This window comes from Mobula birostris, chromosome 14 (assembly GCF_030028105.1).
Source record: "Mobula birostris isolate sMobBir1 chromosome 14, sMobBir1.hap1, whole genome shotgun sequence".
In the NCBI taxonomy this organism is placed as follows: Eukaryota; Metazoa; Chordata; class Chondrichthyes; order Myliobatiformes; family Myliobatidae; genus Mobula; species Mobula birostris.
The window spans coordinates 37,973,048-37,986,966 of record NC_092383.1 but is presented as its reverse complement, the minus strand read 5'-3'; the positions used below and the strand labels follow the sequence as shown (position 1 = coordinate 37,986,966).

Below are 13,919 nucleotides of genomic sequence, written 5' to 3'. Positions count from 1 at the left end.
GGTCACTGATTAGCTGTGATTTTACTTATTTGTTGTTTAGTCTTAAGGAGTTGACTAACCTACATCCCATCATCAGGTCTCCCTTTGAAGATATTCATTATTTCAATCCACTGTTCACACAATCTATTTCTTCTCTTACTACTTCTGCCTTTGTCTCATCTATTCCACTTACATGTTCTTTCAATACTTGCAGCCAGTTCCGCCCTGAAGCACTGTTTTTCTACTAACAGCATCTAGGTATACTGCACCTCTACTTTCAACTGAGACAGCCCAGGAATCTCTAACTTCAATGAAAAAAAAGTCAACTAAACTCTTATCTACTGAAAATAGAAAATAAGTATCTGAAATAAAAGCAGAAAATGTTGTAAATATTTAGCAGGTTAGGTAGCATCTGTGGAAAGATCAAGAGTTAATGTTTCAGGTTGAAGGCCCTCAATCAGAACTCTAAAAAAGGGTCTTTGACATCAAAATCCAACTCTATTCCTATTGCCACAGATGCATTCTGACCCCTCAAGTGTTATGAGTAGTTTCAGATTTTATTCAGACCTCCGCTGCCTAGGCTAGTCCTGACATTGAACAATTTTTCCATTCACATTTTGCCATGGGGACTATACAATTTTCATTGTCACAATATAGTTCAACACTCCATCCAATCTTTGCTTAAACTTTATGCCTCAGCATCCACATTTCCAAAGATTCAAAACCCCAAGAAAAAAAATTCTCATCTAGGTACCAAATGGATGACTCTTTTCCCTATGATGACATTTCCTAGTCTTAAATATCCCTAAAGGAAAAATACCTTTAACTGTTAAATCCACTCAGAAGCTTGCATTTCAATAAGATCACTTCTCAGTCTGCCAACTTCCATTCCAGCAAACACAGGGACCGCCGCTTAGCACAGAAGGTCAAGATGCTGTCTCCCAGCTCCAGCAACCAGAGTTCAGTTCTGATCTCCAGTGCCACCTGTGTGCAGTTTGCATGGTTTCCATGTGAATGCAAGAGTTTCCTTTGAATTTCTAGTTTCCTCTCACTTCCTAAAGGTTCACGGAAAAGTGCTTGTGCTGGAAGAATCTGAAGTGGGGTTGGGTGGGGGAAGATGATGTGGTGATAATAGGCATGTGAGAGAGAATACACCAAGTGAGGAACTGACAGATTCAGCAATGACATTCCATGGCAAAAGGAAATACAACTTTATTTTCAGTCAGCCTTCTTAACATAACCCCATCACTTCGGGAATAAATTTAGCAAATTTTCTCTGCATAATGCCAAGCCATGTCCATCCTTCCTCAAACAAGCCTTCACATTCAATATTCCTATCAGTTCCACCAAATTGTGTGACTGTTTTTCTTTATTCTCCTGAAATGTGACCTTTAACTTCTAGTTGCTTGTCATTCCTTGCTCAGCTTTTTTTTTTAAAAAAGCAACGGATTAGTAACTGTTAGTGTTCAAAGGGACCTGGATGTCCTTGTGTACAAGTCATTGAAATCTAACCTGCAGGTGCAGCAAGCTATTCAGAAGGCAAATTATACATTGGTCTTTTTTAATGACAGAATTTGGGGAGAGTAAAGATAACGTACTTCAGTGATTATAGGACCAACCCAAGATCTCACTTACAGTATTCTGCATAGCTGTGGTCTCCTTAACTGAAAGATGTGCTTGCCACTGAACTGGTTGGAGGGTGACAGGTTTGCTGTACGAGGAGAGAATAAGTAGGCCTGCATTCTCTAGTTTTAAATGAGACAATCTTATTGAAACCTACGTAGCACAACTGATTAAGCAGGGATTTTCCCTTGGATAAGGAATAGACCCCTGAGAATTAAAATGAGAACTTTGCTCAGAGGGTAGTGAATCTGTCGAATTCTCTATCCTAGAAGATTAGATGTTGAGTTTATTTAAAACTTAACAATTTTAGATATAAAGCAAGCCAAGGGATATAGGAATAATGCAGGAAAATGGTGCCAAGGTATGATTGGGTTACTCCTCTCCTATTTCATATACTTTAAGTTAATTCTCACCCCACTGTCCTCACCTGCTGACACATTTTCAATCAAATGCAACACAACAATGTTTACTCTATTAATAAGTCATTTTAGAAGCTTCTGGAATGAATAAGCAGAATATTTTCAGATCATAACCACCACTCCACTACTACATTTGTTCCAGGTGTTAATCCGTATTTGGCAGTTCACAATCACTCCTCTCAATATATCAAGCTAATCACCCCCATTATCTTCAACTGCAACACTTTCCAGTGAAGGAAAGTTAATGCCTTCTGCACAAATAGTCCCAGATGTTGTCATTTCTAGAATTTACAACCTAATAGCTTTTATAACACATGATAACTCAAAAAAACTCCCCAAGTAACCTTCTTCTGGTAGTATCTAATGCAGTAATGATAGTGGAGTTTGGGAATGGTAAGTGCAAGCTTTGCAGACAAGTACAAGCAGCTGTATGGCCTGTCAAGGACACTCAGGCAGAATTGAAAACATTTAATTATTAAATCTAGGCTTCTTGGTGACTTAACCTAAGGAGGTGAAAGGGAAATCAGTGAATATGGATTATCTGAATTTCAAAAAGCATTTGATACAGTTCTATGCAAAACAGTGTATAAATAAAAGTTAACAGGCTGTGGTTGTATATTAGCCTGGGCAGAGGAATGGTTAAAGACAGAAAAAGGGAAAACATTTCTTTTTTGATTGTAGGTTTGCTACTAGAGTTACAAGGATCACTACTGGGTCTTTTACTTTAATGCCTTGCATATGAAGGTATTCAAGTAAAATATGTTCAAGCAAAATATATTCAAGTTTGCTGATGAAGGTAAACTATGAAGCAGAGTTAGCTATGAGCCCAAATAGATATAGATAAGTCAAATGAATAGCAAGGAGATGGCTGATGAGAGTACAATAATGGAAAAACAATCTAGTAAATGCTGATTCATGATAAGCAGAAAATAATTGTGCTAATATAGCTACTAATTATGAAGAGAACAAGTACATTTTTCTTTACTGCCAACAAATAATTCTTGCTGAACTGGCACTGTAATGGGTACAGTTTTGTCCTGCATACCCAATAAAAGATCTTCTTGTCTAGGGGGTTATGTAACAAGATTTACTATACTGAATCCTCAGGTGAGGGTCTGACTTACATTAGTTAGATGAAATAAGGCTCACCTATATTCTTGGAGTTTTAGAAGAATAAACAATAGTTTTACTGAAAAGCAAAAGATTCCAAAAGCTATTCATAGGGTAGATGCCAAGTCATATGGTTCCTTAGATTAGACAGTCAAGGACTGTATGACAATCTCAGTGCAAGGGGTCAGCACTGAGATGCAGTAAAATTCCTTTACTCAGTCATGTTAATAAACCCTTGGTTTCAAAACAAAATCATGATTGACAGATCTTGGGAAACAATGTGAAATCAAGAATCATATACTGAGTCACATCTATACTGAACTTTTTGCCCATCTATACTAATCCCATTTTCCCACACCAGGACTATACCTGTATACCTGCTTGTTACCTGTACCATGGGACATGTACTGAAGAAAGAACCTCAAACATCTTGCAGAGACAGGAAAAACTGATGGAAGAAAAAGTCACGGTCAACAGCATGTAGCATTCATGAGATATGTCAAAGGATGGACAGGCAAAAGTTTTGAAGAGCTTATTAGAACTTCTCAGATTAGAGACAGAAGACCGACCTAGGAATGCCCACATCATACAACATGGCACAATGATGATGATAGCCACAGGGAAAAGATTTAATCAACCCCATCTCTACCTCTCATAATCTTATATACTTCTATTAGGTCATTTCTCAGTCTCCTTTTCTCCAGGGAAAACAAGCCACCCCAACTAATCTCTCCCCATAAAGTCCTCCAATCCAGGCTACATCCTGGCTAGTCTCTTCTACGCTCTCTTCAGCACAATAACATGCTTTCGATAGTGCAGCAATCAAAAATGCACACAGTAATTCAAGTGCAGTCTAACCAGTGTTTTGTGAAATTGCAACACAACACCCCAACTTTTATATTCTGTGCCCCGACTGAGAAACGCAAGCATTCCATATGTCTTCTTCACTACCTTATCGACCTGTATTGTCACTTTCAGGGAACTATGATCCCGGATATCTAGATTTCTCTATTCATCAACATTCCTTAGGGCCTCACCATTTACTATGGTAACACTTTGCATTTATTGTGATTAAAAGCCAACTTTATATCTGATCCACACCCTGTTGCTGCCTTTGACAATGTACTTTGTGATCCACACCACCACTAATTTTCATGACATTTGCAAAACTGTACCTCTTGCATTCACATATAACAAAGAACAGTACAGTACAGGAATAGCCCTTCAGCCCACAATGTTGTGCCGATCCAATTAAATTAATAATCAAATGGCTAACTACACAATGTCCATATCCTTCCATTTTCCTCATATTTAAAGATCTTTTCCAAGTCTCTAATGTTTCTACCTCTACCACACTGCAGGCAGCACATTCTAGGCACCCACTACCATCTGTGTAAAAAAAAACTTACCCCTAGCATTTCCTTTGAAATTACCCTCTGTGATACTAAATGCATGCTCTCTGATACTAGACGTTTTAACACTTGGGAAAGATACTGTGTTCACTCTATCTATGCCTCAATCTTTTAAACCTCTAACAGATCTCCCCTTAACCTCTACCTGTCCAACAAAAATCCAAGTTTGTCCAATCCCTCATTATAGCATATGCCCTCTAATGCTTTTAAACCTCTGCAGCACCCTCTTCAAAGCCTTGACATTGCTCCTATAATAGGGCGACCAGAACTGTGTGTAATATTCCAGATGTGACCTAACTAGAGTTTTATGAAGCTGCAACACAACTTCCTGATTTTGAACTCGCTGTCTTGACTAATCAAGGCAAGCATGCTATATGCTTTCTTACCACCCTATCAACCTGTGTAGCCACTTTCAGGGAACCATGAACTTGGACCCCAAGAGTCCTCTGTACATCAACACTGTTATGTAACTTGTTCTTGCCAGTGAACTATCTCTTTACATTTGAGTTACCAAGTCACATTTGTCCAGGTTAAACACCATCTCTCATTTCTCTGATATACATCACAAACAGCAGAGGTTCCAGTACAGATCCCTGCAGAACACCTCTAATGACAGACCTCCAGCTAGAATGAAGTTCCTTTGACCACTACCCTTTGTCTTCTACAAGAAAGCCTGTTTTGAATCCAAACAGCCAATTCACCATGCATCCCATGCAACTTAATCTTCTGGATGAACCTCCCATGAGGGACCTTGTCAAATGCTTTATTAAAATCCATGTAGACAACATTAACTTCAATCACCCTTGTCACCTTGTCAAAAAAATTGTCAAGTTAGTAAAACATCATTTGCCCCCCATAAAACCATGCTGGCTCTCCTTAATTAAATCATGGTTTTCCAAATGCTCATAAATCCTATCCCTAAGAAATCTCTCCAGTAACTTTCCTGCCACTGACGTGATATTCACTGGTCTTTAGTTTCTAGGATTATCTCGTTTCCTTCTTGAATAATGGAACATTGGCTATTTGCCAATCCTCCGGGACCTCGCCTGTGACGAGAGACGACACAAAGATATTGGTCAAGGCCCCTGCAATCTCATCTCTCCCTCTCTCAATAACCTATGGTATATCCCATCAGACCCTGGGGACTTAGTCACATTAATGCTCTTTGAGAGATCCAACACTACCTCTTCCTTCACCTCAAAAAGCCCCAGCATATCAAAAACACTCAGTGATCGCCCCATTCTTCACATTGGTAAATACTGATATGAGGTATTCATTAAGGACCTCACGCACATTCTCCGCATACAAGGAAATGTTCCTCCTTTTAATTCTTGTGTGGTCCTACCCTCTCCACAATTATCCTTTTGCTCTTCAGACATGTACAGAATGCCTTAGAATTCTCCATAATCCTGCTTGTCAAGGGTTTCTCATGGCTCCCCCCATGGATTCCCTAATTGCTTCTCGTTCTTTTCTGGCTTCTTTATAATCCTCAAGGACTCTATTTGATACTAGCTTTACATATTTTTCCTTTCTCTTCTTGACTGTATTCATCACCACCCTCTACATCCAAGGTTCTCTTGCCATTCTTGCCCTTCCTTCCTTATCCTGCACTCTGTACAGTCTTTAAACAATCTCCACATCAGATGTGGACTCAAAAAGAGCTATTCCCAATTAACTCTCCCTAGTTCCTGACTAATGCTACTGTAATTTGCTCTGCTCCAATTTAATACTCTTCCACAAAGTCCATACTTATCCTTATCAATAACCATCTTAAAGCTCGAGTTGTGATCATTGTTCCCTAACTTTCCACCCACTGAAAGGTCAGTCATCTGACCAAGTTCAGTACAGTGTCTCCTCTTGTTGAACTCAACATATTGATTTAATAAACCCTCCTGAATGTACGAACAAACTCTGCCCCATCCAAACCATTTGCACCGAGAAGGTCCTAGTTTATACTAGGGAAGTTGAAGTTGAAGTTCCCCATAACAACAATCCTATTAGTCTGCCTGCTTATCTGTTCCTCAATGTCCCAGTGGCTTTTGGAGGGTCTGTAGCACAATCCTAAGGCAAGTCCACTCTTCCAATTTCTGAATTCTAGCCATATTGACTCAGTGGACCAGACCTCCATTATGTCCCCTCTGAGTGTAGCTATGATATTGTCCCTGATAAGTAGTGCAACTCCCCCCCCCCCACCTCTTACTTCCCTATCTTTTCTAAAACAATGAATCTCTGAGATATTAAGCACTGACTTCCATCCCTCTCTGAACCAAGATTCTAATGGCCATGGCAGAGTTCCAAGTACTAATCCAAGCTCCAAGTTCATTGCTTTTACCCATTATACTCCTAGCATTAAAAAATACACTTCAAACTACCATCCCATCATATCTATTAATTTGCTCCTGTCTGATTTTACTGGCCTTGACATCAACCTTCCTCTTCATCCCTCCACTTTCTGATCTAGAGCTCTGGCTCCCACCTGCCCACCAAACTAGTTCAAAACCTCCCGAGTAACACGAACGAACCTTCTAGTCAGGATACTGGTTCTCCTCCAGTTTGTGTACAACCCATCCATCTTGTTCAGGTCACCCCCGCCCCAGAAAAGGTTCTAACTATCAAAAAACCTAAAACTCTGTTCCCTGCATCAGTTCCTCAGCCACTCATTCATCTGCACTATCATCCTATTCCTGCCCTGACTAGAATGTGGCACTGAAAGTAATCCAGAGATGACTACCTTGGAGGTCCTGCTCTTCAGCCGCTTTCCTAACTCTCAATACTCACTGTGCAGGGCTTTTCCATCTTCCTACCTATGTTATTAGTGCCAATGTGCTCCACAACCTCTGGCTGCTCACCCTCCCTCTTCTGAATATTCTGCAGCTGCTCGGAGACATCCTTGACCCTAGCACATGGGAGGTAACACACCATCCTGGTATCTCTTTCGCGGTCACAGAATGTCCTGTGCATTCACCCAACTATTGAGTCTATCACTATCGCTCTACCCAACTTTACCATTCTCTGCTGAGTCTCAGAGCCAGCCAGAGTGCCATTCACATCCAAGTTGTTAATACATATTACAAACAGCTAAGGTGTCAGCACCGATCTCTTATGCGCACCATTTGTCTCAGACTTCCAATCAGATAAACATCCTTCAATCACTGCCCTCTGCCTCCTATTACCAAGCCAACTTTGAATCAATGTAGCCCACTCACAATGGGTCTCATGTGCCTCAAGCATTTGATCAATTTATCACGTGTCAAATGCCTTAATAAAGTCCACACAGACAACTCTCGACAAAGTGAAATAAATTAGTGAGATTAAATTCTCTGCAGAAAACAACCCTCAATCGCTCCGTCTTTCCAAATTCTGGAAACCCTATCCCATAGAATTTTCTGCAATGATATTCCTAGCACTGACACAAGACTCATTGATTTATCCTTGCTGCCCTTCTTAAAATAAATATTAGATATCCTCCGGTCTTTATGTATCTTGCCTATGATAAACAAGGATGCAAAAGTCTCCATCAGAGCCCCAGCAACCTTCTCCTTTGCTTAGCATTCTGGAATAGATCTCAATTGGACCCAGATTTAATCTTATACATTCCAAGATATCTAACAGTTGCACTTTCTTAATACTGACAAACTTCGTACTATCAATGCACCCCTCCCAGAACTCACTATCCTCCACATCCTTCTCATTGGTGAATACAGACAATAATGATACATTTAAGGTAGTATGGGAATCAAACAGCAAACTGGTCTAAGCAAAAAAAAAAAATGCCAGGTCAAGCTCAAAGGTCTCATCACCTAATAGTCCTGGACATAAAGGATAGCGTTCATTAGTCAGGACAGGTTCCTAAGGTTGTCATAGCCAGGGATGGTAACAGGGATATGCTCCCACTACCTATAAAGTGCTCCAAATGGTGTGCGTCACTGACAGCCTCTGACAACCAAGTCCAACTCTCGGTCTTCACTTGCGGCTTAGCTACTAGGCCCGGCGGGACTGTTTCTACTGACAAGAGAAGGGGCAAATGCAGACCACTGGCCCCTCAAAACCAGCTGCTTCAGGCAGGTGGGGCTCGTCAGCCTTGGATGGCAGCCTGCTTAGGAAAAGGAAAAACTCTGATCTTAAACCTCTACTGCCTTGTGGCTATACCCACCCATGGGAAAGGCTTCGGGAGTAAACCCCGAGGAAGAAATCCTGAACCGGGGTCCCTAAGATAGTTTGATGCTGTTTACAACTTTGCGATTACGCTGGTGCCAAGCTGTATTGGCACTTGCCCTTCCCTTGGACTACATCAGTGACGTGGAGAGGGGGAACCTGCTGCATGGGCAACAGCAGGTTTTTCAAATCTTCCCGCCCAGGGTGCCCCTGGAGAGAACACAATCCAGCACAGGTGCAAACCCATGATCCCCTGGGATCGACAGCTGCCTACAACTAGACAGGACATCAAACACAAGAAATAGGAAAGTTATGACTGAACTTTATAGAATCTTGGTCAGACCTCAGATGGTGTACTGTGTGCACTTCTGATCAGCGTACCAGAGGAAGGATGTCTTTGTACTGGAGAAGGTGCAAAGATGATTCTCCAGGACGTTGCCCTAAGATGCAGCAGCTTAATTGTGAAGTGAGACTGGAGAAGCTAGGGGTTGTTAAGAGGGGACATGAGTGAGGCATGTAAAATTATGAAGGATATATATAGAGTAGACTGCAGGAAGTTTTTCCCATGCCAGAGGTAGATAAAACTAGAGGACATACAGTTATAGGGCATACAAGGAGGATCTTCACCCATAAAGAGGAAGTACCTGGATTGCACTGCCTGAGTGCAGTCAAAGCTGGTTTATGACAGCACTGATAAAAGTGTCTCGATGAATACTTGAATTGTCTAGGTGTTGAAGGCTACGGTCCAAATTCTGGGAGATGGGATTAACACAGAAGAGCACCCACTGTTCAACATGAACATCAGTAATAAGGAAGATTTCAGAATTTAAAAAAAATTCAGAGTGACAAAATTGAATCTACACTTGCTTCATGGGAAAAGGATCAATGAAAAATAGCACAGGGGTGATCTTGTCTGACCAGTTTGACTGAATTTCATGAAAAGGTAACAAAGTATTGATGAGGGCTGTATAGTTGATATAGTTTGCAGGGACTTTGGTGAAGCTTTGACACTAACATGGGCAAATTGTTCAAAAAGTCAAGAGTCCATGGGACAAATTGGCAAAATGGATCCAAAATTTGCCTTACCAGGGTAATTTGGCAGAATTATTTTGAGAAAAGAAACCAGTGATGTATGACAGGGATCAGTGCTGGGGCTCTTCCTGTTTGTTATATATACAATTTAATAAATGTAGGACGTATCATACCAAAATGACCAAAAAAAATGGCTGGTGTTATTGATATTGAGGATAATCAAAGGGTACATGACGATATTGATTAGGAGACAAGATTGGAAGTACAATAGCAGATGGAAATTAATATCAATAAGTGAGGTGACGCATTTGGAGGGCACCAAGAGTAAGGCATACACAATGACTGTTACTGGCCTAGAGTATTGATGAAACCAATCTCTGCCACCTTCAGATATACTTGCACTTATAAGCATAGGTCCCAATGCTTACAACATCCCTATACTTACAAGTAGAAAAGGTGGTGAAAAAGGCACATGATACTTAGCTTTAATTGACAAAGAATAGAATAAAAGAGCAGGGACATTATGGAACAATTTTATAAAACATTAGTTAAGCTTCAGCTGGAGTATTGTGTACAGCTCTGGTCACTATTACACGAAGAATGTGATTGCACTGAGATGCAGGAGATTCCAGGATTCACAAGAATGATCCTACGAAGGAAAGTGTTAATGTACAAGGTGCATTTCATGACTTTGGGCCTGTACTCACTGGAGTTTAGAAGAATGAGTGGAGAATCTCACTGAAACCTATTGAATATTGAAAGGCCTAGACAGACTAGATGTGGAGAGGATATTTTCTGTAGCGGGTGTGTATAGGATCAGAAGCATAGCCTCAGAATAGAGAGACATCCATCTAGAACAGATTAGGAGAATTTCTTTAGCCAAAGTGTAGTGAATCTGTGGAATTCATTGCCAGACAGCTGTGGAACCAGGTAACTAGGTATATTTAAAGCTGAGGTTGATAGGTTGTTGATTATAACCATATAACAAATACAGCATGGAAACAGGCCATCTCAGCCCTTCTAGTTCGTGCCGAACTCTTACTCTCACCTAGTCCCACCAACCCGCACTCAGCCCATAACCCTCCATTCCTTTCCTGTCCCTATAGCTATCCAATTTAACTTTAAATGACAACATCGAACCTGCCTCAACCACTTCTGCTGGAAGCTCGTTCCACACTGCTACCATTCTCTGAGTAAAGAAGTTACCCCTCATGTTACCCCTAAACTTCTGCCCTTTAACTCTCAACTCATGTCCTCTTGTTTGAATCTCCCCCACTCTCAATGGAAAAAGCCTATCCACATCAACTCTATCTATCCCCCTCATAATTTTAAATACCTCTATCAAGTCCCCCCTCAACCTTCTACGCTCCAAAGAATAAAGTCCCAACTTGTTCAACCTCTCTCTGTAACCTAGGAGATGAAACCCAGGTAACATTCTAGTAAATCTTCTCTGTACTCTCTCAATTTTATTGATATCTTTCCTTTTTATTCAGTGACCAGAACTGTACACAACACTCCAAATTTGGCCTTACCAACACCTTGTACAATTAGCAAGGGCATCAAAGGCTACAGGGAGAAGACAAAACAATGGGGTTAGGAGGGATAATAAATCAGCCATGATGGGTGGAGCAAACTCAACAGGCCGATTGGCCTCATTCTACTCTCATGTCTTATAGTTTTATTCACATTACCTGGGATGGAGCATTTCAGCAGTGAGGAGATGCTGGAGAGGCTGAATTGTTTTACTTGGAGCAGGGGAGACAAGGAGGTGGTAGCTGGATTCAAGTATACAATTTTATGAGCATAGATCACAAAGGTTTAGGATAAGGGCAAGCAATTTAGTGGCAACCCAAGGAAGAACCACCATTTGCTGGACCAAATGGCCTAGTTCTGCTCTTATGTTTTATGGTCTTATGTAACATACACAAAATTCTGGAAGAACTCAGTAGGTCAGTCAGCATCTATAGAGGAATAAAGCACCAGTGTTTCAGGACAAGATCCTTCATCATGATTGGAAAGGGGGAAGAAGCCAGATTAAGCTAGGGGGAGGGGAAGATATACAAGGTAGAAGGTTTTATAGTCTTATGGGGGTTGGAATATGGAACACACTGCCAGAGCAAGCAGAGACCCTCAAAACTATCTTTTTTTAGACAAGCACTTCAGTCAGCTAGAAAGTTACAGATTATGAATTGGGAGGTTTAGACAGATACTTGTTAACTGGCAGGGACACAGTAGGCAGATTCTATTCTTAAGTAAATTGTACAGCGGTTATAGCAGAAAGCTTACTGGTTCTGCAGACTACAGAGTTCACACATTCAATACAGCACCCTAATGAAACAAAGGCTCCTGCTTTTCCCAGCATTAGCCCAAGCCTGTGATATTGTTAAATAAAAGTCCATTCAATTACCTTTAATCTAATAACAAAACTATGCGGTTCTACTTTTGGTGCTATGACACCACTTCATAAGCTTTGGCACTCAAGGGAAACAGCCTTGAAGACAAGTTGGAAACCACCCTCCCACTTGCATCTTATACTGTACCGAAAAGTGATACCCCACATACACCACAGAAAGCAGGTGCAGACTAGACCCCGCCCCTGCCCCGGGCGCGGCCCTGCTCCGAAGGCATTAGATGCTTCCTGATGCCAAGCTGGAGCTCGAATCTCCAACAGACCGGTTTGACCCCCCCCCCCAACCCATCGGGGCGCGCCTCCACAAAGGGCGAGACCAACTCTGCCCAGCTGGCATTATGTGGACAGAACGTTCGCTCTGGTAAAGGGGGTTGGGGTGGGAAAGGATGCTCAAACAGGAGCCCAAACAGCGGGTCGAGCTCCGCTCGCCAGACCATTCCACTATTACCGACCCGGGGGCCTCGCTCTGCCCCCGCCCGGGCACGTCAACACCCCGAACGAGTCACGGCCCAGCTTCTCCACAACCTAACCCACTAGCAGGAAAGCCCGCCTCCGTCGTCACCAGCTCCCCATTGATCACAATCGCACCACAGCGCCGCCAATCTTCACATCGCGCCGTACCTAGTGGCTCAGAGCCCGTCAATCAGATCGCTAAGTCCCACCCCACACGATCAGACCCACCCCCTATTGGCTCTTCCGGCGGCGAGTTGGGTTGAGTGGGGAGTGCCAGGCCCGCAGCGGCCGGCTGACGGTACCCGAGAATAATGAGAAAGGTATGAAGCCAAGTCAGTTCCATCGGCAACAGGGCCCGGCATGTCTCAACGTCCCTCTTGCAGGAAAACTGACTGGGAGTAATCCCGCCTGAATTCCGCGGTGACAGCGACCTACCTCTGAAACAAAATAACAGACAAAGAAAAGGAGCGAGCGGCCTGTGTCCGCCCGCCCGGCCCTGTTTACACGGACAAAGCAGCCCGTTTAGTTGCCCTTGACGTCACACGGCAGCGCAGCTCCGATTGGCTGCCGGTGCAGGTGGTGCATTGCCCCCGCACGAGCGGCTTTTGCGCCTGGCAGTGACACGGACTGTCAATCACGCAATCTGGGTTTTCCAAACCTCTTCAGTGAAACTTTGATGTGTTTTCCGGAAACATTTCACATCTCTATTCCTATTTTCAGCGGTGAACCCTTTTTTTTAATGATGTAATCCCAAAAAGTTTTGTTTTCCCCTTCTGCCTCAACACTAGCCACCCCAATACCAATACAATTAATTAGGTGGCCAACGTTCAGGTGTGGACGCGCTCCATATAGAATAAAAATCTACCGATTACTTTGAAGCGAAGCGTCATGGCCTTCTGAAAGTAACTTTTTTATTAATCTGTTTGAAAAGAGCTGACGTTAGCTGTTTAAAAGAAAAGCATTTGCTTGACTGGTCAAAGTGTTTGATGAAGTCAGGTTGACATTGAACTGAAATTTTACCAGAGAAAAGAACTTTATTGAAGTGGACTTAAGAAGTGTAAATTGGTCCTCATTTCAAGGGACAAATTTTGTTTTCATTTTAGTATGATACTTTAGCTTCCCCCCCCTCATTTATTAGGAATCAGAGGAATTAAGTTGTTTCTGGAATGAGGAATAAAATGGCCTTTAGTATGTATTAATCATATTCTGCTTAACACACAAAATGCTGGCAGTCAAGCAGCATCTATGGAGAGGAATAAACAATCGACCTTTCAAGCCAAAACATCAAACATCTATTCCTCTCCATAGATGCGCCCTGACTTGCTG

The 13,919-nt window shown here is 42.1% G+C and overlaps 1 protein-coding gene across 8 annotated transcripts in view; it reads right to left on the bottom strand.

Moving 5' to 3' along the window:
• zfand6 (zinc finger, AN1-type domain 6) overlaps window positions 1–13,138 on the bottom strand; it is a 67,124-nt gene extending 53,986 nt beyond the window's left edge. For 4 of the 8 annotated variants that reach the window (XM_072278390.1, XM_072278398.1, XM_072278395.1 and 1 more), the window contains exon 1: window positions 13,029–13,138. The gene's annotated coding sequence lies outside the window, so the exon portion shown is untranslated. The other 4 variants (XM_072278396.1, XM_072278391.1, XM_072278392.1 and 1 more) reach the window with 4 other exon arrangements.
• Window positions 13,139–13,919: the final 781 nt, after the last annotated feature.